This window comes from Pongo abelii, chromosome 1, assembly GCF_028885655.2.
Source record: "Pongo abelii isolate AG06213 chromosome 1, NHGRI_mPonAbe1-v2.0_pri, whole genome shotgun sequence".
Lineage (NCBI taxonomy): Eukaryota > Metazoa > Chordata > Mammalia > Primates > Hominidae > Pongo > Pongo abelii.
The window spans coordinates 9,409,297-9,431,418 of NC_071985.2; the positions used below are offsets into that span (position 1 = coordinate 9,409,297).

General features: G+C 37.5%; 1 protein-coding gene across 7 annotated transcripts in view; it reads right to left on the reverse strand.

The window, feature by feature from the left end:
- The window catches only part of CHRM3 (cholinergic receptor muscarinic 3), a 521,055-nt gene that overhangs the window by 222,035 nt on the left and 276,898 nt on the right, over positions 1-22,122 (reverse strand). For all 7 annotated transcript variants that reach the window (XM_054522448.1, XM_054522365.1, XM_054522278.1 and 4 more), the window contains 1 exon segment: positions 12,136-12,238. The gene's annotated coding sequence lies outside the window, so the exon portion shown is untranslated.

Here is a 22,122-nt window from a genome sequence, read left to right on the forward strand (position 1 = left end):
AATTTCAGGGCCGGGCGCAGTGGCTCACACCTGTAATCCCAGCACTTTGGGAGGCTATGGTGGGCGGATCATGAGGTCAGGAGATCGAGACCATCCTGGCCAGCATGGTGAAACCCCGTCTCTACTAAAAAACTAAAATTAAATTTAAAAATTAGCTGGGCATGGTGTTGCACGTCTGTAGTCCCAGCTACTAGGGATACTGAGGCAGGAGAATTGCTTGAACCTGGGAGGCGGAGGTTGCAGTGAGTCGAGATCCCGTCACTGCACTCCAGCCTGGTGACAGAGAGACTCTGTCTCAAAAACAAATAAATAAATACATAAAATAAATAAATAAAAGAAAAGAAATTTCAGGTATTATATCTCCAAAAACTTGTTCTCATACAAAGTTGGAGAAATAAATTGAAATGTGAATCCATGAAATTCTGGATGGTATGGCAGAAGGAGAATGTATTGCCTTTGAAGAAAAGGAGAACTCTACCCAACAACTCTCTCTGCCTCTCTCTCTCTCTCTCTGTCTCTCTCTCTGTCTCTCTCTCTCTGTTTTAGTGTCAAGTGATCCTTTAAGCGTGTTCTGGGACGTTATGGGCTCAGAAGCATGGGCAGTCCTAGGGTTCTTATCTCTTCTCACTTCATGTGCTCTCTGTGGGCAATCTTGCCTCTTCCCAGGCTTTGAATTGGCATAAAATAACATGGTGTATTCCCAAATCTCCCCTAACTGGACAGCTGCTGACTGAAATCCGTACCCTGGACACTGAATATCTACATGTGTATCCTAGTACTTTCCACCTTCCTCTACCAGAATATAACCTCCAGAAAGGCACAGGCTTTTACTTTTTATTTGCTGTGTTAGCATCAATGCCTAAAAGAATGTTTGGCACAGAATATGTAGTCAATAGATATCCCACTGTTAGGATCTCTGAGAAAGAGAAAGCAAACTCTTTGAAGACATAGTGCAAAGTTGTGGAAGTAAAGGAAATCCCTCCTCCAACATAAGTGAATACATTTGAGGCATAACTGTATGTTTTCTAATGTGCAGCAATATTAAAAATCTATTTCATAAACCCTGTTATTTTGTAATCCTTTTAACTCATTAAAAAATACTTTAGATAAATTTACATTTTTATTCATTTTTTCATTCCTTTATGCAAGCAACATTTAGATAGCCTAAATCTGAATGTAAGACTTTCTGCGCACACAAAGGAAGTACTCAAAGCTAAGGCAACAATTGGTTCCTTATCCTCCTGCATCTTACATTTTTGAAATTTCAGTACAGAATCCTTCTCTGAAAAAAAAGTAAACTGAGAAAAATCTCATCCTATATTTTTCAACAAAAAAGATTAGTGATTATTAACATTAAAACAAATCACATTTTTACTCTAATTGTTATTTAAAACTCCCATAGAAAGGGTTAGAGAATTTGTAAATAAATGTAGTAGTATTGTATTAGAAAGAAGGTAGTATATTTTAATTACTATCTTTAATTTTTGAATCTTTGAATAGCAATCTTTAATTATGACTTAATCAATGGTGAATTTATCATAATACTGCAGCCAAAGTCATATACGCTTTCATTGTATATGAAAAGAAAGGAAATAAATAAGATTGCAGGGCAAGTTTAACTATCCTAAGAATACAAAATGACTTAAAAGAATTTAGAAATGTATATTATATATACATACATAAATATATATAATATATAAAAATAAAATATATAAATATAATATATAAATGTATTATATAATATTATATATTATATTGAATAATGTATTATATAATATTATATATTATACCGAGTAATATATTATGTATAATATTATATATTATACCGAGTAATACATAATATCATATAATATATATTATATAAATAAATGGGAATATATGTAAATATATATTGTATTACACATATATAATATATATTATATTGAATAATATATAATATATAATATAATATATTTATAAATATGGTATGTAAATATATTTATATATGATATATTTATATACATATTTATATATGTAAAACCCAAAACAATGCTTTTAAATTAATGGGAATATATATACACACACACACACACACACACAGAAATATCTATATGTACATATATAGAAAATAACCACATATACATATATATGTGTATATATGTATTATATATTATTTAATAATAGATTATATAATACATATATGTGCATGTGTGTTATATATAATACATGTGTATGTATATGTGTATATTATATATGTATGTATTTTTTTCCTTCTGCAAATAGATCAGTGAAAAACCTTGCAATATATTAAAAGAAAAAGTAACAAAATATCAAAACTCCCAATTTTTTTCAGGCTGGCAACTACCTTAAGAGAAGTTTTGTGTATTAATATGAAACATCAGTATTCATGACACATTTAAGAGCAGTTGTATTTGATGGTGGTAAGAACATACATTCATGCATCACTTAGCGACATTAACATGTTCTAAGAAATGTGTCATTAGGTAATTTCATTATTGTGTGGACATCATAGAGGGTACTCACACAAACCTAGATGGCATAGTTTACTACATACCTAGGTTATATGGGATAGCCCATTGTTCCTAGGCTACAAACCTATGCAACATATTACTATACTGAGTATTGTAGGCAATTGTAACACAATGGTATTTGTGCTATCTAAACATATCTGAACATAGAAACAGTAGGGTAAATATATGGAGTTATTATGTTATGGGAGCACTGTTGTATTGTGGTCTGCCTTTGACTGAAGCATCATTATGCAGCACGTGGCTATGTTTATAAACTCTAATGAATATTTTCTTAACTGTCCCTGGTTAAAATATGTCACATTTATATTAATAAAGGCATGTTTTTATGACCTCATAATGTACATATGGCAAATTTGTTAAATTTGTTCAATGTTAAAGAGTTTGAAACTTAAAAAGAATGGAATTAACTATGCAGTAAGTTAATGATTAATTTTGGTATTTCTAAGTACTAGCAATATGATCTAATTCACTCAGAAAGACCATGATGCTCTGAAAAATAACAATGGATTAGCAATACTACATGATATTGCCCTGGAATATCATCACGTATAAATCATACTAATGAATAATCTCTGAACCAGCACCAGAGTTACAAAGTGGCGTGGGCTGCCATTAAAATAAGTTATTAACTAATAAACTAAAGTGATACATCAAATATAAAACTTGTACAAATATTCTTAGTAAAAATGGATCAATTATTCTTGGACATCAAAGGACATAGCTACCATTTTATTATTTTTCTAAGCATATGATTATTTTATCATTATTAAAATATAGTATCAATAAAATAATAATGTAATAGATAATCTTGCATATATTAAGACAATCAATACATATTGAATGAATGGATAACATTTGACATTAAGTAATAGTTATTTTTCTTAAGAGAGCATCATACATTTTTAAGCACTTATGTTAATAATATGAAGTCAACTGAATGCCATTCCCTGTTATTAAAGCTATTAAAATCTTAGGAAGCAGGTGTATTACATTTTCTCTATTTGAACTTTCTTCCAACAGGTGAACGGGGCAGTCAGTAGCAGTTCAATTTAATGAAACTCTCTGCTGATCTTTCCGAATGCTCCAGAATGTGGAGCAAATTAGTTGATTGTATAATTTCCCTAGCTGTAAAATGATGATAAATCAAGAAATTCATGGATCCGTTAAAATTCAACAAGAAAGCATTTATTCAGTGACCACTTTGCACTGCCATTAGGGACATAGTGCTATGATGAATATGGTGGGGATTCCAGTCCTCAAGGAACTCGCAGTCTGAGGAGTAGCAATAAATGAAATTGATAAAGTATAATGCAGAGTGGTGAATTCTGCATAAATATGAAGGAAGGGCTCTGGGGAAAAACATGGAGAACTTTTAACTCTGCCCAGGGAAAGGTGAGCAGAAGCAGGGATAGGCATCACTGAACAGGTGACACTGGATCTGAGTCTTGAAGGTGAGCACCAATTTCCCAGGAAAGAGGGTTCCATGTAGTCCAGGCAGGATGAGCAGCACGTGCAAGTATACTGTTTAGATAATTCCCAGAAAATCATAAAATACTGGAGCAGTGGAACATAGGATTCAGAGAAGGGAACAGCTTCAGATGAGCTCCCATAAAAACTCTGCTGTTTTATGATAAGTTTATAGAACAAAGTGCCTATAGGCACCATGGAACCAAGAGTTTTTAAGGTATTGAGTAACAGGAAGTCCATATTTTTAAAATTATAGATTACTCTGGAATCAGTGCGGAGGAGAAATTAAAGTGAGACAAAACTGATGGTAGAAAGATCATGAAGGAGACTTTTAAAGAGCATATTAGAGTCATTCAATTGAGATGAGAAGGCAACAATGGCAGGAGGCAGTGATGGGGAGTCAACGACAGAACACAGTTTTTTTGTTTGTTTGTTTTTGTCTTTTGTTTGTTTGTTTTGAGATGGAGTCTTGCTCTGTTGCCCATCATTCAGTTGAGATGAGAAGGCAACAATGGCAGGAGGCAGTGACAGGGAGTCAACGACAGAACACAGTTTTTTTGTTTTTATTTTTTGTTTGTTTGTTTTGAGATGGAGTCTTGCTCTGTTGCCCAGGCTGGCATGCAATGGCATGATCTTAGCTCACTGCAACCTTCGCCTCCCGGGTTTAAGCAATTCTCCTGCCTCAGCCTCCCGTGTAGCTGGGACTACGAGTGCACACCACCATGCCCAGCTAATTTTGTATTTTTAGTACAGATGGGGTTTCACTATGTTGGCCAGGCTGGTCTCGAATTCCTGACCTCAGGTGATCTGCTCACCTCGGCCTCCCAAAGTACTGGGATTACAGATGTGAGCCACTGTGCCCGGTCCAGAACACAGTTTTGAGAGGTACCACAACCCAGTGCACAAGAGGAGCAGGAACTTTTCATTATTGCTTTGTTTGTACTATAATGTTTGGAGAAGTGCATGGCAGAATACAAACGACTATGGGTTACAACCCTCTTCTTGTAAGAAAACCAATGAATTGCCACTAATAGTGAATTGGGGAGATAATATGATATTTAAGAAGTACTTGCTTTGTGGTAGATACTCATTTATTCCTCACAAAACTCCTGGGAAGAATATATGACTATTTTTACTTTTACAGATGAAGAAACTGAAGCTCAGAGAATTTAAATACCTTTCCTCAAATTATAGAGCCACCCAGGTCCCGGCTGGAGTTCTGTGGCTGGGAGAACAGAAACGTAGTTGCAGAATAAGACAAAGCCATTACATGTGTCATGAATCGTGATATTCATTAGAGCCAAAATGCCCTGTGAAATCAGAGAAGGTAGGCAGAGGTTAAAGAACAGGGAATTCCAGTGACATGTTGAGTGGGGCTAGAGCAAGAGAGGATACAGAAGAAGACGTAAGGGAGAGGTTTTTCTGCTGATTTTATTTTTGTTTCTGTTTTGTTTACTTTTAAATACATGTCCTCACACAGGTCCTTTTGGTTCATCTACAAACATCCCCTATTCTTATCTTTTTCCCTCCAATCTCCAATCTCACTCTCTCCATCCACTGTCCCAGAAAATTCTCATCCTCTCCCCATATGCCGTCCTCTCTTTTCTTTTCTTTCTCCTCTCCTCTCCCCTCCCTCTTTCTTTCTTTCTTTCTCTTTCTTTCTTTCTCTTTCTTTCTTTCTTTTTCTTTCTTTCTTTCCTTTCTCTTTCTTTCTTCCTTTCCTTTCCTTTCTTCTTTCCTCTCTCTCTCTCTCTCTCCTTCCTTCCTTCTTTTCTTTTTTCTTCTTTTTTCTTTTTTTTGAGATGGAATCTCACTCTGTTGCCCAGGCTGTAGTGCAGTGGCATGATCTCCACTCACTGCAACCTCTGCTTCTCAGGTTCTAGCGCCAACGTGCCAGGCAAATTTTTTTTGCATTTTTTAGTAGAGATGGGGTTTCGCCATGTTGCCCAGCCTGGTCTCGAACTCCTGACCTCAAGTGATCCGCACTCCTCGGCCTCCCAAAGTCCTGAGATTACAGGCGTGAGCCACTGTGCCCAGCCCATACACCTTCCTTTCTTATTTGCATTTGTAAACTTTCAGGGATTACCCAGTATCATCCTTAAGGCAATCCCTGAGACATTTGGGTCTGGATAATTCTTCATTGTGGGGGACTGTCCTGTGCATGCCAGAAAGTCTGCATCAATACCTGTTAGGGGACTCATCCAGGGACTGGGCCATAGCAGTGCCCTGTAACAGCAAATTAGTCAAGCAGATTAAAGGGGAAACAACTTACTTAATTGTTCTGTGGTGGCAGGCATGAATTCTACCACTGAACCACCCATGGTTTTATTCTGGTAAAAAATTGGTTTGTTTAAAAAATCTTCCTCTATATGGGAATATGGGTTAGGAATCCTAAATACATGAATTACTTATTCCCTGAGGCACAGTATGTTGTTATACTGGAGAATGTAATTTAACTTCAAAGTGAAATTTCACAATTGCTGAGAAAAATAATTTGACATGTGAAAAGCTTATATTATTGCTAAGATCATCCTATTGCTTTGGACCATCTTTTTTTTTTCTAAAATGCAAAAGTGAAGCAATATATAGCATATCATCTTTAACTGGGTTTAAGCTTTGCCAAGAAAAGTCAGAGATTTCATAGAAAAATAGAGGCAAGAGAATGATCCAAATGCTTCTTAGAAAGTTTACTTAGGTAATATATTACCTGACTGGATAACTTCAGAAGCTATTCAGTTGTTCACAAGTAGAGCTGTTTCTATACCAGACTAGAGTTTGCAGAGATGCTGTCGAATTTTATCTCTTAATGTTTGTCCACATGACTCTAGCAAAGTTGTTAAAGACAAGAGGCCTCAATTAGGAATCTTTAGACCTAGCACAGCTCCTTAATACGGCAGAAAAAAGTAAAAAAAAGACTTTAAAGATGAAAATAATGGTGAAAAGAAAAGGTTTGGGCAGTTATGCCTGAATAAAATCTAGATGAGCTGCTAATAAAAGTATTAGCTATTTTGGCCCTTTGACTTTGTCCAAATCCTTTAAAAACGATGTCTTTCTCTCTCTGCTTCAGCAGAGCACACCAGATATAGTCTTCTAATCTGATGAATTACCATTTTTATTGCTCATTACTTCATGTATCTAGTTCATTGGTTAAGTCACTTCCTAGCTTTGGTATAATTTCATCTGCTTGTGTTTAAAAGAAAAATGCGTTGGATGTGAATTATTCATTTACTCATTCCACAAATATTCACCAAAGTCTAACATGGCCTAAGCATTGAGGATGTTCGGAGAATACATCTTTTGTTCCAAAATAATCACACCCAAAAGTCAATACATTGGACAAAGTGTACAAAGTAATGCTTAAAAAGGGGGACTAAGTCTTGATGTTCTATAACACAGTAGGGTGACTGTGGTTAACAACACTGTATTGTCTATTTCAAAGTAGCTAGAAGAGAGGATGTTGAATGTTCTTACTGCAAATAAATGAGGTGACATGATATGCTAAATAGCCTAATTAAATTTTTATACAATGTACACATGTATCCAAACATCACACTTTACCCCCATAAATATGTACAATTATTATGTGTCAATTAAAAACAAAAAGTCAATAAAAGGTGCCAGAGAAATAACAGATACAAAAAAATTTTGCTATAACGTAAGTAGACATTAACAAACATGTATTTTTGAAGCATTTGTTGTATTAACATAAAATAATACAAATCTTAACAATCAACTCAAAATTACCAAGTGTCTATGTTGTATCTGCCATATAATAAACAGAGGGCATATTTATATTTTACATCAGTTTTTTTTTTTAATGAATCCTAACCAATAGCATGTCAGTTTTAGGGAAACTCTCTGATTAAAGGGAGTTAATAGCGAATAAAACAAGTAGTAGAAAATTCAAGATGAAGTAAGCTTAATCCAAGGTTAATTTCAGATACTATTAATTTCTCTCCCAAAAGCTCTTCCAGGTAGTGGCAAAATGATGGAATTTTCAGAGATTTTAATTTTCCCAGACATTCAAGAATATAAGGAATTTAGAAGAAAAAAATGGTGCTTTACATTAGATGAAAAGCTTTGCCTCTACTAATGTACAACTGTAACATATAAGGGACATCGCTGCCTGAATCCTTTCAAAGAAATTCCTAAAATGGCATGAAAGGAATCTGTGACCTCATTACAGCTCTATTCACGAAGGAGAAGAATTGTACACAAGGCCAGTCCATCTTGATCTCAAAAGGAAACACAAAGACATCTCATTAATAAACACTGTTCCTTAATGTGCCTCTAGAGATGCTCAGTGTGTGTATGTTTGTGTGTCTCTGTATTTTGGCCCCCATTTTTATCCCAAAATAAATATTTAAGATGAAGCTTAAAAGATCAACTGTTTTTTTAAACACAGAATAGCTCTGCACAGGCATATTATTTGGATAAATTAGATCTGCAAACACACTTTAGCTTTGCTGATGAAAATAATTTAGAATAAAGAAGGTAACCATGCCTCACATGTTGACTCAACACCTTATAACATCTTTTTTTTTTTTTTGAGACCAGTTATTGCTCCCAGGCTGGAGTGCAGTGGCATGATCATAGCTCGCTGTCATCTTAAACTCCTGGGCTCCAGCCATCCTCCAACCTCAGCCTCCCAAGTATTTAGGACTACAGGTGTGCACCACCACACCAGGCTAATTTTTAAATTTCTTTTGTTTAGAGACAGGATGTCACCACGTTCAGCTCACGCTGGTCTCGATTCCTGGTCTCAACTGAATCTCCCACCTTGGCCTCCCAAAGTGCTGGGATTACAGGCATGAGCCACTGTACCCAGACTAATTTATAACGTCTTTATTGGTCTCAGTTACTTGAATGTCATATACATGTTTTTAGTTACATTTTTAAACATAGGGGCTTGATCTTTTTTATAGTGTTTCACTGATCTTTTTTACACTGATGGTGTAAACAGTGACGTTTTCACGTTGAAGGCAGGATAAAATAGTGATTGTGCCATGCACCAGGGATGTTGGCACAGACCCAAATTTCCACTTAGTTTCAATGTGGTTTGAATTTATCAATGTCTTTATAAATCCCAATTAAAATACCTCCAAAGGTATCTTTTCTGAAGAAAACTTTCTTATGACACCCTACCTTCTTCCCTTCCAATGGGAAATGTAACCACGGGCATAAGAGTCTACAGTAAAGATTTCAGTGGCTAAAACAATGGTGATATGGTTTGGCTGTGTCCCCACCCAAATCTCAATTTGAATCATATCTCCCAGAATTCCCACGTGTTGTGGGAGGGACCCAGGGGGAGGTAATGGAATCATGCAGGCTGGTCATTCCCGCGCTATTCTTGTGATAGTGAATAAGTCTCACGAGATCTGATGAGTTTATCAAGGGTTTCTGCTTTTGCTTCCTCCTCATTTTTCTCTGGCTGCTGCCACGTAAGAAGTGCCTTTCACCTCCCACCATGATTTGAGGCCTCCCCAGCCATGTGGAACTGTAAGTCCAATTAAACCCCTTTTTCTTCCCAGTCTTGGGTATGTCTTAATCAGCAGCATGAAAACGAACTAATACAAATGGTTTATAAGGTCACTTAGGAGAAAAAAAAGTCTCCTCCACAGTTCAAATAAAATGTTATTACTTAGTGGGAAGGAAGGTCATCTACATGTCTGAGCAGAAGGAGAAAAGACCTCAGCTATAAGCACTCCAACCACACACACACATACACACACCAAATTCTGTTACTCTGCCTAAAAATTCACCCATATCAAATTTTGTTGGCTGAATCATGCAACTTAGGAAGGAGAGACATTTAATACACTTTGGTAGCTGTGACATAAAATTAATCTTATTGTAGTGTCACTACCAAATTACAACATCCCTTTGATCCTATGTAAGGTGCAATCAGGACCCTGATTGGGTGGCAATCTGTGGGATAGGTAAGCAATGTCTGTTATTTCTATACTTGTGAATTACTTTTGGCCTAAGGATCACTATGGGTCACTTCTGGGAGAAGACAACCAAGCAGAAGGTACTGCTACAGCTTTTGTAGTCTTCTTCCATTTGCTCCTAAAATTTAATGCTTCAATGACTCAATCCTTCAACAAAGACTGAAGTCAGATTCTTCATTCAACCTAAGTATAAATGATTACCCTAAATTATTATATTATTACTATTATTGTTGAAGATGGTGAAGCAGGAGTCAACCAGATGTTTTCTATAAAGACAATTACTCTGGCTATTGGATGAAGCACGGATTGAACAGGACAAGAATAGAAATAAGATGATTTAGGGACTATCAGAGAAGAGTGGTGAGATGAGGAAATGATGAATGTGACTTGGACTCGGGGGATGTTTTTACACAAAGAGAAGGGAAGATATTAGGGCAGTGACTGCACAATGGAATAATTTGAAGAACTTTAAAAATTCTGAAGTCCATGGTCCACCCTGAGAGGTGTTGATTTAATCTTCTGCGGTGAAGCTGGAGAACCAGTATCTCTTCACAGTGAAGGTTGAGACCTATGGGCTCAGAGCGGACTGTGAAGGACTGGATGGGTTAGACGCAGAAATTAAGAGGAAGAATTTCTGACCATTTACAGAGAAAGAGAAGACTGGGAATCCAGATTTTTATGTGAACTGTCCTGATTTTTTGATTTGGCAATTTCTTAGTTATCATGCATACAAATTTGTGTAGGCCCAAAATAAATAATAAAATAAATGAACTAAGATGGATCTGACAAGTAGATGACCAGTTGCAATTTCTGCCTTAAATCAGGGACATTAATCTCTAATCATGGATTTCAGACTCTCACAGAATGTAAAAGTAAAACTCTTTGGAAAACTTTAGAAACACATTCGTTAATTACTTCATATGTCTGTAAGAATAAACGTGACCTGGTACATTTGGGACACTGCAATTTGAGGTGAATTTATCTACTTTCTCTCACTCTCCCTCCCTCCTGTTCAGATTTAAATAATAACGCGCTTCCCAAGGAAGTACAGAAACCTTCCCAAGGCCATTGTTAAGTAGTAGAGTTAGGTCTTGAGCTCAGACCTGATTAATTATCCTTTGTGCTACTTCCCAATTTCCCAAACTGCATTTTCAACATACTTCCTATGGGGGTGGGGGAGGAGGCAGAGGCAGGTGAGTTGTTGCATAGCTTTCCTGTTGAAAATAGAATTTATGGGGCACTTTTTCAAATATGTACAAGTATTTCAACAAGCCTGCTATATTTCTAATAATATTTTAAAAAGTTGCATACAAGTAAGCAATCAATCTTGTAATAAAGTATCCCTTAGTCATTGCATACTATATATACAAACACACACACATGCATATATTATGTAATAGGTGTTGTGAGATACCTATGTCTATATCTATCTATCTATCTATCTATCCATCTATCTACCTATCTATGTTACATACTCACAAACAGTGCTCATCCAAGTAAGTCTGAATTAGACAGAAGCTACAGGCTGACATATTTATATATAGTGAGAATCTACTTTCAGAATATCCTTCAAGAGAATTCATTAAACATTAATATCAAACAGCATATTTTTTGTTTTTATGTAATATTTATGTTGGCATACATGAAGGGAATAACTGTCACAAAATCTTAGTGTTTGAGTAGTCAATTAATTGATTTAATTCTATCGATTAATTCATATACGTAGTCATTTTTATCCCGTGAGTTGTTACACAGTTTTCTCTAAGCTTGGACTAATTTGGGGCGGGGAAAGAAGTTGATATTTTTCTGTAAGAATTTTGGACTACAGATACTACACTTAAAACATACCAGAGTACCAGTCATATTTCATCATTTGATTTCCATAGATTTTTGGATAAATCTTATTATTTTCAGAACCATATAAGTGCAGACTTTCTCCTCTCTCTTTGAATGGCTATATTCTTAATTTGAGCTTATCATATAACCAAGATAATGAAGTAGTCCTCAGGAGTTGTAGATGCCAAAATATAAACACACGCTTCTAAGTAGAAAAGACAAAAGTCATCGCTGACACATGAATTTAATCGTTCAGAGCAGATTCCATTCTCAGTAATCCACAGGAATGAATATACATCCATAGTTATGATTCAAAAGTGGCAGTAATCATGTATTGGAGATTTACATACCTGTTCCAGGTAGAAGCATCAAACCAATACAATGCGTCCAGAACTGTGCTGTTTGTTGAACTTTCCTTCTAGAAAGAGACCAGGTGCCACGCCACAGCAAAAGCTAAAAATGAAACGTGGAAGGGGTAAGTTTAAAATAAGATAAAAGAACAACAAGTAGTACACTCAGATCACTGAACTGTGAGATGGAATATTAATTACATGATAGATTTCAAAAATGGAGATTTATCCCAGCATTTCCAAATATACTTCATCAAGAAATTCTTTTATTCTATGACACCTGTTAGTATCCCGCTGAGGGAGCGATCCACAGCAGTTACTGGGGAAACAATGAGATGCTGTAACCTCCTGTTCAACACAAATGCCTCAGCTTATGGTTTCTGTCATATGGTCACCTGCCCTCAGTTTGAAACTTCCAATAATTGGCAGTATTTTATAAGCTTCCCCCAAAAATATGTACACATAACATACAGACATGTATATTATTAGGTTGATATAAAGCTGCTACGGTTTTGTATAGAATGACTGTCCTTTCCAAAACTCATACTGAAATGTAATTGCCAGTGTCACAGTAGTTAAGAGGTGGGACCTTTAAGAGGTGATTAAGCTATGAGGGCTGTGACCTCATGGGTGGGAGAATGCTGTACAAAATGTTGACTGCGTCTCCCTTCTCCCTCTTTTCCTCTTTTGCTTTTCTGCCTTCTGCCATGTGAAGACACAGCATTTTTCTGCTTTGTGGTGACTCAGCAAGAAGGCCAGATACCGGTGCCTTGATCTTAGACTTCCCAGCCCCCAAAATTGCAAGGCAATAAATGTCTGTTGATTGTGAATTACCCAGTCTGTGGTATTTTGTTATAGTAGCACAAAAAAAGACACAACTAGGTATGAGTTCCCCCTAATGTTTTATAGCAAATAATTTAAGAATCACTCACTTTACCGATTCAACTTATTTCATGGCAACAAGTATTTGACATTCACTCATCATTTTGATCAATATTTACTAAGCAAATAATACAAAGCAGTTATTGGGTTAAAGTATTAAGTAGAGGCTTGGTCTTGTTCTCAAAAAGCCAAGTCTAATGAGGGAAAGAGACCAAGTTAGATGCAGATCACCCCCATTTAGGATGTAGAAAGCTAAATCATTGCCAGTCCAAGGTGCAGAGAGTTAGGTAAGAAGGTGATGTCACAGAGCAGGGGGTCTTTAACCTGAGTCTTGTGTGGAGTGTAGGAGAGTGATGGGCAGACAAAGGGAAATGGGATGGGGAGGGAGGAGAAAGAGATCTAGCCGTCATGCTCCCATGCAGGAGGCTGTGAGGGGAATGGCATGTTCTGAAAGCTGCCCCAGTGGGGGCTCATAACAACACGAGGAAAATCAAACTTATGCACACGATGTGGCAGAACATCCTTTTACAGATTTAAATGACTGCAAATCAGATTAACGGTACAAATGAAAGCATACACCCCAAGAATTTTCAGAATTAGAAACTCGTCCCGAAATCCTTTGCACACATTATCTCATTCTGGTTTCACAATCTCTCTACAGGTTGGGCAGTGTAAGTTCACCTCTACCATGTGCTAGGGGAAACTGAGGTTAAGGAGCTTGCCCAATACCACAGGGTGATTTGTGCAGACTTGGAGTAGTGGCTAAAACTGGGGGCCAGTCCCCCTTACAACAGAAGGAGAGCTGTGATGCCAGGGTTCTTGAAGAAATTAAGTGTGGCACAATGATGAATGTGGTATGACCATGATAGACACTATTTCTTGACAGCGAATGCTTTGCTGTTACATGCTGCAGAGTGGGCTCTGGGCAGAAATGGACGGTTTCCAATTTCACCCTTCCTGTTTCCAATCTCACCCTTCCTGTTTCCAATCTCACCCTTCCTGTTTCCAATATCATAAATGCAAGCATGGGGCAGACACACTCAACTGTGATCAGGTCCACATTTTTTCACCTTGTGAGTTTCAATAATAGACTTCTCTGTAATACACATGGCAGGCATGTCAGGCTACTTTGTACTGTCCAGCAACTACAGAAAAACTGGTCATTCTGTCTGAATCCAGCTGTGTATGATCCTCAAATTTGCCCTGCAGACTTAATTGTTATATATGAGCTTCTCTCAAGCCTTGTGATGTCCACCTCTGAAATCCTTAGTACTTTAGTAACTTTGCTGGTGTAGCATCTGTGGCAAGGGTCTTTGAGGCTGATAAGAAGTTAGAACTGTCTTGTCTATTCAGGTAGAAAAAGAAGCTAGCACTCATTTGTAACAGGCGAAAACAGGGATAGTGGGCATGGATATGGGGGGAAAGCAGGCTTAAAAATGCAAAAATGAAGAAACCTTCTCTATGACACTTAATGAGAGAAGGTTCATGTAAAATAATATCTAAAGGAGCCTCTGGGATTCTCCAGAGTTGTGAAATACAGTTGCTGAAGTTGGGAAGATTGCAGAGGATTTTTTTCCCCTTCCTCTTCCCTCCTTCCCGTTTTTTCTTTTAAACTCCTAAAGTGGAACTGCTTAGAATATTTCCTACACAGCTCAATATCTTATCATGAAGGTGAGAGACTAGAAAATCTTTTGGCAGCCCCCAAATTGCCTCACCCTTTTGAAAGAGGATAGAATTTGATATTTTTAATGCTTTTCCAATTGAAAAACTGTATGCTTGTTACAGGCTTTCTGATACCTTATAACATATTAGAAATTACTTTTGGCCTTAAAGAAGAGTGATTGCTTTAAAAGGCAGTTTCTGCTACAAATTCCCTCAAGATAAAAACCAATTTCCAGACAACAATGAGCAATAATGCCTAGAAAACAGACACTGGGTATGAGACAGACAAAATCCAAATGGCAGTACCATTCCGAAATGTAACTTCTAGCAATGGTCTTGTCTTGCAATTCTTGACAAACTACACTTGTTATCACAAGAATTAAGCTTGTTGTTCTTGGTTAGGATGCAACAAATAGAAGATTAAACTGAAGTATTATCTGAAACCAAGACAAAGAAACAGAAAAACAAGTCAAAAAGTCTCTGAGAAACCTAATGGGCATAAACTTGGATAAGATTTTTAAAAGAGAAATTGGACTGTACGAAGCATTCAAAAATGAGCAATTTATGAAAATGTATTTATTCTGAATGTATTTCCCATTTGGTTGGGTGAACACAAGAAAACTCACGGGTGAACAGAAGTGACCTCAGTGATTTGCAATCTAATTAAGCACTTGCTATTGAGAGATCAGGTTTCTAGAGAACATTGATAACTGACCCCTATTAACATAAATTCTGGCATGAGAAAGTGGGGTCTAGAAAACCTTGTATCAAAATAACTCGAATGGATAATCCATGCAAGAAGAAGTCAGGAGTGGGAGGGGAGGTAGATAAAATTAGAGAAGCAGAGACAGCGAGGAGGAGTAATAACTTCCTGTATGGCCACGAACACACCAGGCATTGATTAATTCACCAAATTGTTTCAACGGTCTTGTAAAGGAGACACCATTGTTGCCAATTTACCATTGAAAAAATTATTTTTGTGAGAGGCTCATCCACTTAGCATACAACAGGAAGTGGCCTGAGTTGGGATTTGAATTGCTTGTCTGATACTTAAGTGATTTTTCATTTCTTTTTTTTTTTTTTTTTTTTGAGATGGAGTCTCACTCTGTCGCCCAGGTTGGAGTGCAGTGGCGTGATCTCGGCTCACTGCAAGCTCTGCCTCCTGGGTTCATGCCATTCTCCTGCCTCAGCCTCCTGAGTAGCTGGGACTACAGGCGCCCGCCACCACGCCCAGCTAATTTTTTTGTATTTTTAGTAGAGATGGGGTTTCACCGTGTTAGCCAGGATGGTCTCAATCTCATTACCTCGTGATCCACCCGACTGGGCCTCCCAAAGTGCTGGGATTACAGGCGTGAGCCACCGTGCCCGGCCAGTGATTTTTCTAATTAAGCCACACTAATTGTCAAATGGTACGTACAATGTACATTAACTGCAATTATAATGAACAAAAAATGAAGATGAGACTTGCAAAAAGAACTAATAAATTTATTTTTTCTAGTGGTCCTATAAATATGTACAGCCCATCAAATCACCAATCTGACCCATACCTATATTAAGAGTCCTTAAATATATTCCTATCTGTGGACCGAGTAATCCCACTCACAAATCATTCCATGGAAATAATTTAAAGTAAAAAAAAAGGCATTCCTAGGAAAATGATCACTGTAACATTACAGGTTGAGTATTCTTTATCTGAAATGCTTGGGATCAGAAGTGTTTCAGGTTTCTGATTTTTTCGGATTTTGGAATATTTGTACTTGTTGGGCATTCCTAACCCAAAAATCCAAAAATGTGAAATGCTCCAGGGAGCATTTCCTTCGAGTGTCATGTTGGTGCTCAAAAAGTTTTGGATTTTGGAGTGTTTTAGATTTTGGAGTGTTTTAGATTTGGAGTGTTTTAGATTAGGGTTGCTTGATCTGTATTTATAATAGTGAATAATAGAAACTATTTGTGTATCAAACAGGAAAGCATTTAAGAAAATGTAGGTATAGAAATTGCATGGTGCATTAAGTAGTCATAAGTGATAAATAGGTAGCAACAAGGAAAATGATAACAAGAGCAGAATATAAAATTATATGCTCTGATGATAAATAGATACTATATATATGTTAATAAAAACTAAAAGGATGCTCAGAAAAAAAGAAATTAGTTGTTCTAGGGCAGAGTAATTATAAATACATTAAAATCATAATCTCATTCTTATAATGTACTATTAAATTATACCCATTAAAATATACATTGAATGAAAATATAGACACAGAAATAAAAAGCAAACATAGCTGATATATGTGGGATATGTGGTTGCATGGTTAAATAGTTTCCAGCATATACAATATTATTTTGTTACATTATCAACTATTTGATATTGGAGGAGGGGTGAAGGAGAGACACTTAGAGAGCATGATGAAAATCAATTTCTTATAATAACAAGAGTTAATGGGAAATAAGATTACAATAATAGGAAGATTTGTTGGCAGAATAGCTATTGCATATGACTTTAAACGGGTGATCAGCGATCTTCCACTCTGCACTGCACATTGCACCTTCTCACCTTCCCTCCATCCCATTCCTGCCCCATTCTCTGGACAAGGAAGGAGCTAAAGAAAAGAACTGAGCTGCAGAATTCTCCCACTCCTGCTTTCTCTGCTTGAAGGCGTCAGGCCATGGCCCAAGCACGTTCTCCAGCTCCGGGAAGCCATCTGTCTTCTGCTGGGCAGGAAGAATGCGCATTTGAAGAAACCGAAGCTAATTTGGGGTGCTGCTTCTGTCTCATGTAGGAAGAACGGTAAACCAGAAGATGTTCATCATGAGTCTCACATGGTGTCCTATTCACATCTCTGTAGTCTTGGTCTCATTGACAGTTTTAGGCAGTACATTCTAACACCTGGTGCTTCAAAAAATCTCCTGTCTTTTAGGCATGATAGGAAGGTGGGGTAACTGCACCACCCACCTCCTGGGTTAACAGTTCTTAGAAAACACAGGAGCTCCCTAAGTTTATAAATCTTACAAATCATTTGAAATTCACAAACCCTTGCCCCTCCCCCTGCATTATGCTTATACTTGCATGTATTAAAAAGAAACACAAAGTTAAATGTAATTCAGGCACCGTTTGATCTCCTTTGGATAAGTTAGCCTCTTACCCTTCCTTTCCCATTCTTTCTCCCCCACCCCTTTCTGTGTGTGTGTGTGTGTGTGTGTGTGTGTGTGTGTGTGTGTGTGTGTACTGGGAAGAAAGAGGCGTGGTTTAAATGAGCTCAGGAACAGAAGAAAGAGTCTGTGTCTCCAGAATTTGATTATCTTCTCTGATCTATGGCATGGGGCTTCTTATCTATCTGGGTGCTCCTAGCCCTGCTGACATTGACAGTGAGGTTTATCACTTGCATGCATGCCATTTGCATCTTCTTGACCTAGTAAGCTTGGGTAGACATCTCTGTTCTTGGTCTCATCTTGTCTCCTGCTGACAAGGGGGCCTTTTCTGAGGTCTGCTCACGGAGCCCTAGAGTGCTGCAGCCCCCAGGACAGAGCCGCCTTCATCTATATGTTGGCATCCCACCCTCATTGCCAAGTCCCCAAGCTATCTTGGGGTCCCATCTACGCCACACTGGAAAGTAAGTTGTAAGGCTTTCCTCTGACTGACAGGCTGAACTTCCAAGTTCACTAAAATATTGGTAGAGGGCTACATGTGAAATGGATCCCTGTCTTGTGCATAACTCATCTTTACCAACATGCCTTTCATTCTCTGGGATAAAATTCCAGGTGGAAAAGCTGGGAGGCATGATTCAGACTGCTTTGTCTCCTCCCTTTCACTGTCATTCTTGTTTTGCAGAATTCACCAAATTCAGCAAGGAAGCATGATTTTCCTTTTCTTTCTTGGTGACATATTCTCCTACGACCAGAGACTGAGGCTAGATGTAATCAGTTGAAGAATTCTCTTCCATACATTCTGACTTGAGTTTTCCAGGCTTGGCTCTTGATAAACTAAAAAAAAATTTAGAAATTATTTCTCAAAAACTACTCTGGATTTCCAGTTATATCCAAGGCAGAGTAACAGGATGAAATGTAACCTACATCCCCACCTCACTTCCTCAAAAAAAAAAAAGTAAAATAAAATAACTGTTTTCAGTAATGGGACAACAGGCAGTGCATAACTGTGGTAAATGTGAGAAGGAAAAGCTGCATCTGGGCCTTTTTTTTCTTTTTGACATGATCTTGCTCTGTCACCCAGGCTGGAGTGCACTGGAGTGATCCTGGCTTGCTGCAGGCTTTACCTCCTAGGCTGAAGGGGTCCTCCAACCTCAGGCTCCCAAGTAGCACCACCATGTCCAGCTAATTAATAAAAAATGTAGAGATGGGGTCTTCCTCTGTTGACCAGTCTGGTCTCAAACTCTTGGGCTCAAGTGATCCTCTCTCTACGGTCTCCCAAGGTGTTAGGATTACAGGGTGAGCCACTGCGCCCAGCCTGGGCTTTTTATTTTGAAGAAATTTCTGGAAAATGGGTAGAGACAAGAGAACCCACAGTGAGTTTGGTTGCCTCACTGAGTTGAAGAAATGGTGATTAGAATTTGAGGAGTCTAGTAATCCTATGAAAACGATGCTAAAGAAAATTAGTGATTAGGAAAATGCAAATGAAAGCCATAATAAGATACTATGCCATACCGTAAGAATGGCTAAATTAGAACAACATAGTATATCTATGTTGGCAGAGATGGGAAGCAACTATAACTCTCCTACACTGCTGATGGGAATGTAATGTGGTACAACCACTTTAGAAAACACATAATGGGAAGTTTATTACGTAGCTAAACACATATTTAATATATACTGCTGAGCAATTATACTCCTACTTATTCACCAAAGAGAAGTGAAAAATACAAGTCTACTCGGAAACTTGCATATGAAGGTCACAGAAACTATCCACAGTCACCCCAAACTGGGAAAGAAAAAACTCAATTATCCCACTTTGGGAGGCTGAGGTGGGGGGGGGTAGATCACCTGAGGTTGGGAGTTCGAGACCAGCCTGATCAACATGGTGAAACCCTGTCTGTACTAAAAATACAAAAATTAGCTGGCTGTGGTGGAGCATGCCTGTAATCCAAGCTGCTTGAGAGGCTCAGGCAGAAGAATCTCTTGAATCTGGGAGGCTCTTGAATCTGGGAGGCAGAGGTTGCAGTGAGCCGAGATTATGCCACTGCACTCCAGCCTGGGCGACAGAGTGAGACTCTATCTCCATAAAAGCAAAAACCAAAAAACAATTATCCATCAGATGGGCTGGAGAAGCAAAATGTGATACTGTCATGCAATGGAATTTTAAAGATGCAATACAAAGTGATGAACGACTGATGTTCACAATATATGTAAATTTCAAAAATACACTGTGCAAAAGAAGTCAGACACAGAAATACTTTACATATGATTTTATTTTTGTAACGCTCTAGAAAAAATAAATAGAATCTATGGGCCAGAAAGCAGAAAAGCATTTTTCCTGGGGCTTGGGGTGGGGGTGGCATGTGTTTACGGCAACTAGGAAGAGGTATAAGAGAACTTGGCGTGATGGTGAAAATATGTTAGGGCTTGATTTAGTGGTAGCAACATGGTAGATAAATTTCTCTAATCTCATCCAAATATACACTTAAGATGAGTGCTTGCTATTGCACGTGTATTATGCCTTAATATAGTTGATTAAAACAAAACCTTAACTGGCTTATTATTTTATAGTATCAGACTGATCTCTTAAAATCTCGTATTTCAAGAGTCATCTTTAATATTGAATATTAATTTAGTACATGCAGAGATATTTTTGTCTTATGTTTGTTTCTAAAATAATCCAGTGTTTGTGGGAAAGGAGGGCCATGGAAAAGAAACGAGTTGGCCATGGCCATATATTGCTAATTATTGAGGCTGCAAGATGGGTATAGTGGGTTGATTATAGTATTCTCTCTGCTTTTGAATATGCTTGTAACTTTCTATTCAAAACCCTTTTTTAATATAGTGGATTGCATTTTAAATGACAATATTATAATTAGTATATTAGAATGAGGTGTCTGGTATAACCCCTTCCACCTTATTATCCCCTGGTCATGTATAAAGTCTTTCTGGGTCTTTCTAACTTTACTGTCATTCTAGAATTTTTTCCCCTTTTATCTTTTAGTCAACAGTCCCTTTCATCTAGAATCAACTTGGGTGACACGTGTAGGTCAAGACCTGAAAAATCTGAGGAAAATTAGTTAAATCTGAGTCTGGTTCTTTATATTAAACAATAATGATATTTAGTGCTCTTAACCATTTCATCCAGCAAAGTATTAAGAAAACAAAACAGTAATGCCAGGCCTGAAGAAATAAATCCCTTTTTAAGGAAAAAATAAAACAACAACATGTAGAGAAATGCCACTTTGTTAACTGGGTGAATAACAATTTGTCCTTACAAGTTGTCTTAAGACAGAACAAAGAAGTCAAATTCAAATAACAAAGACAAAGAAAGGAGCGTATAAAAAGTTTAAAAGGGAAAGAATATTGGACTTAATTATTTTTACCTTACCTTTCCCTTTTAAGGCATTAGAAATCTTGCCTAACTTCAGGGAACGCTGGCTCCAAGCTAAGAATCATATGAGTAGGGTTTATGTCCAGGAGCGCACAGCCTATTCCAGCCCAGGCACCAAGGATCAACAGGCTCCATGCTGACAGTGCCTCAGGGAATTTTCGGTGAGATGGAAGCTCAGGATGAAGTCACTCAGAAAAGAAATTGATTAAGGATGTAGAAAGAAGACAGTGTTCAACTATGTAGGCAGGGATGCCCTTTAAAGAAATTAATGTCCCTTTCAGTTTCTTAGCGCGGTGTAAAGTGGAATACGGCATTTCTCCTAATCCTATTATCTCCAGAACTACCGGTTCGTTCTCTGAATAAGACCCCAAACTGTCTTTCTAATGAGCAAGACTGGACAAGAAAACACATCCTAATCACCAACAAACATAAACTTCTGCAATCACACTCTGATGTGATAAATTAGAATTCTGCTCTACAGAAGCCAACACAGTATGGATGAGTTGAGAGTTTTTTTTAATGTTAACCTAGAACGGTAAAGCATCAGAAGGTTTCAGCCTAAGCTGTACAGAGGCAATACTAAATTCTATTACCGTAGAATTCTAATTTTCCTTTAGACACAATTCCTTTACATTTTAACTATATCTTCTTGTACTTTATCCTAAGAGCAATGCAGAGTTATTAAAATGCTTTGAGTGGAAGACTGAAGTGATAGAGATGGTCTTTACGTAAAAGGTATCTGGAAGCAATGCTCAGACTAAACATCAAAGTAAAAGAGGTTCGAGAAGTGGGGGACACATCACATTTTAAAAGCGTATTTGGGCCAGACACTGTGGCTCACACCTGTAATCCCAGCACTTTGGGAGGCCAAGGTGGGCGGATCACTTCAGGCCAGGAATTTGAGA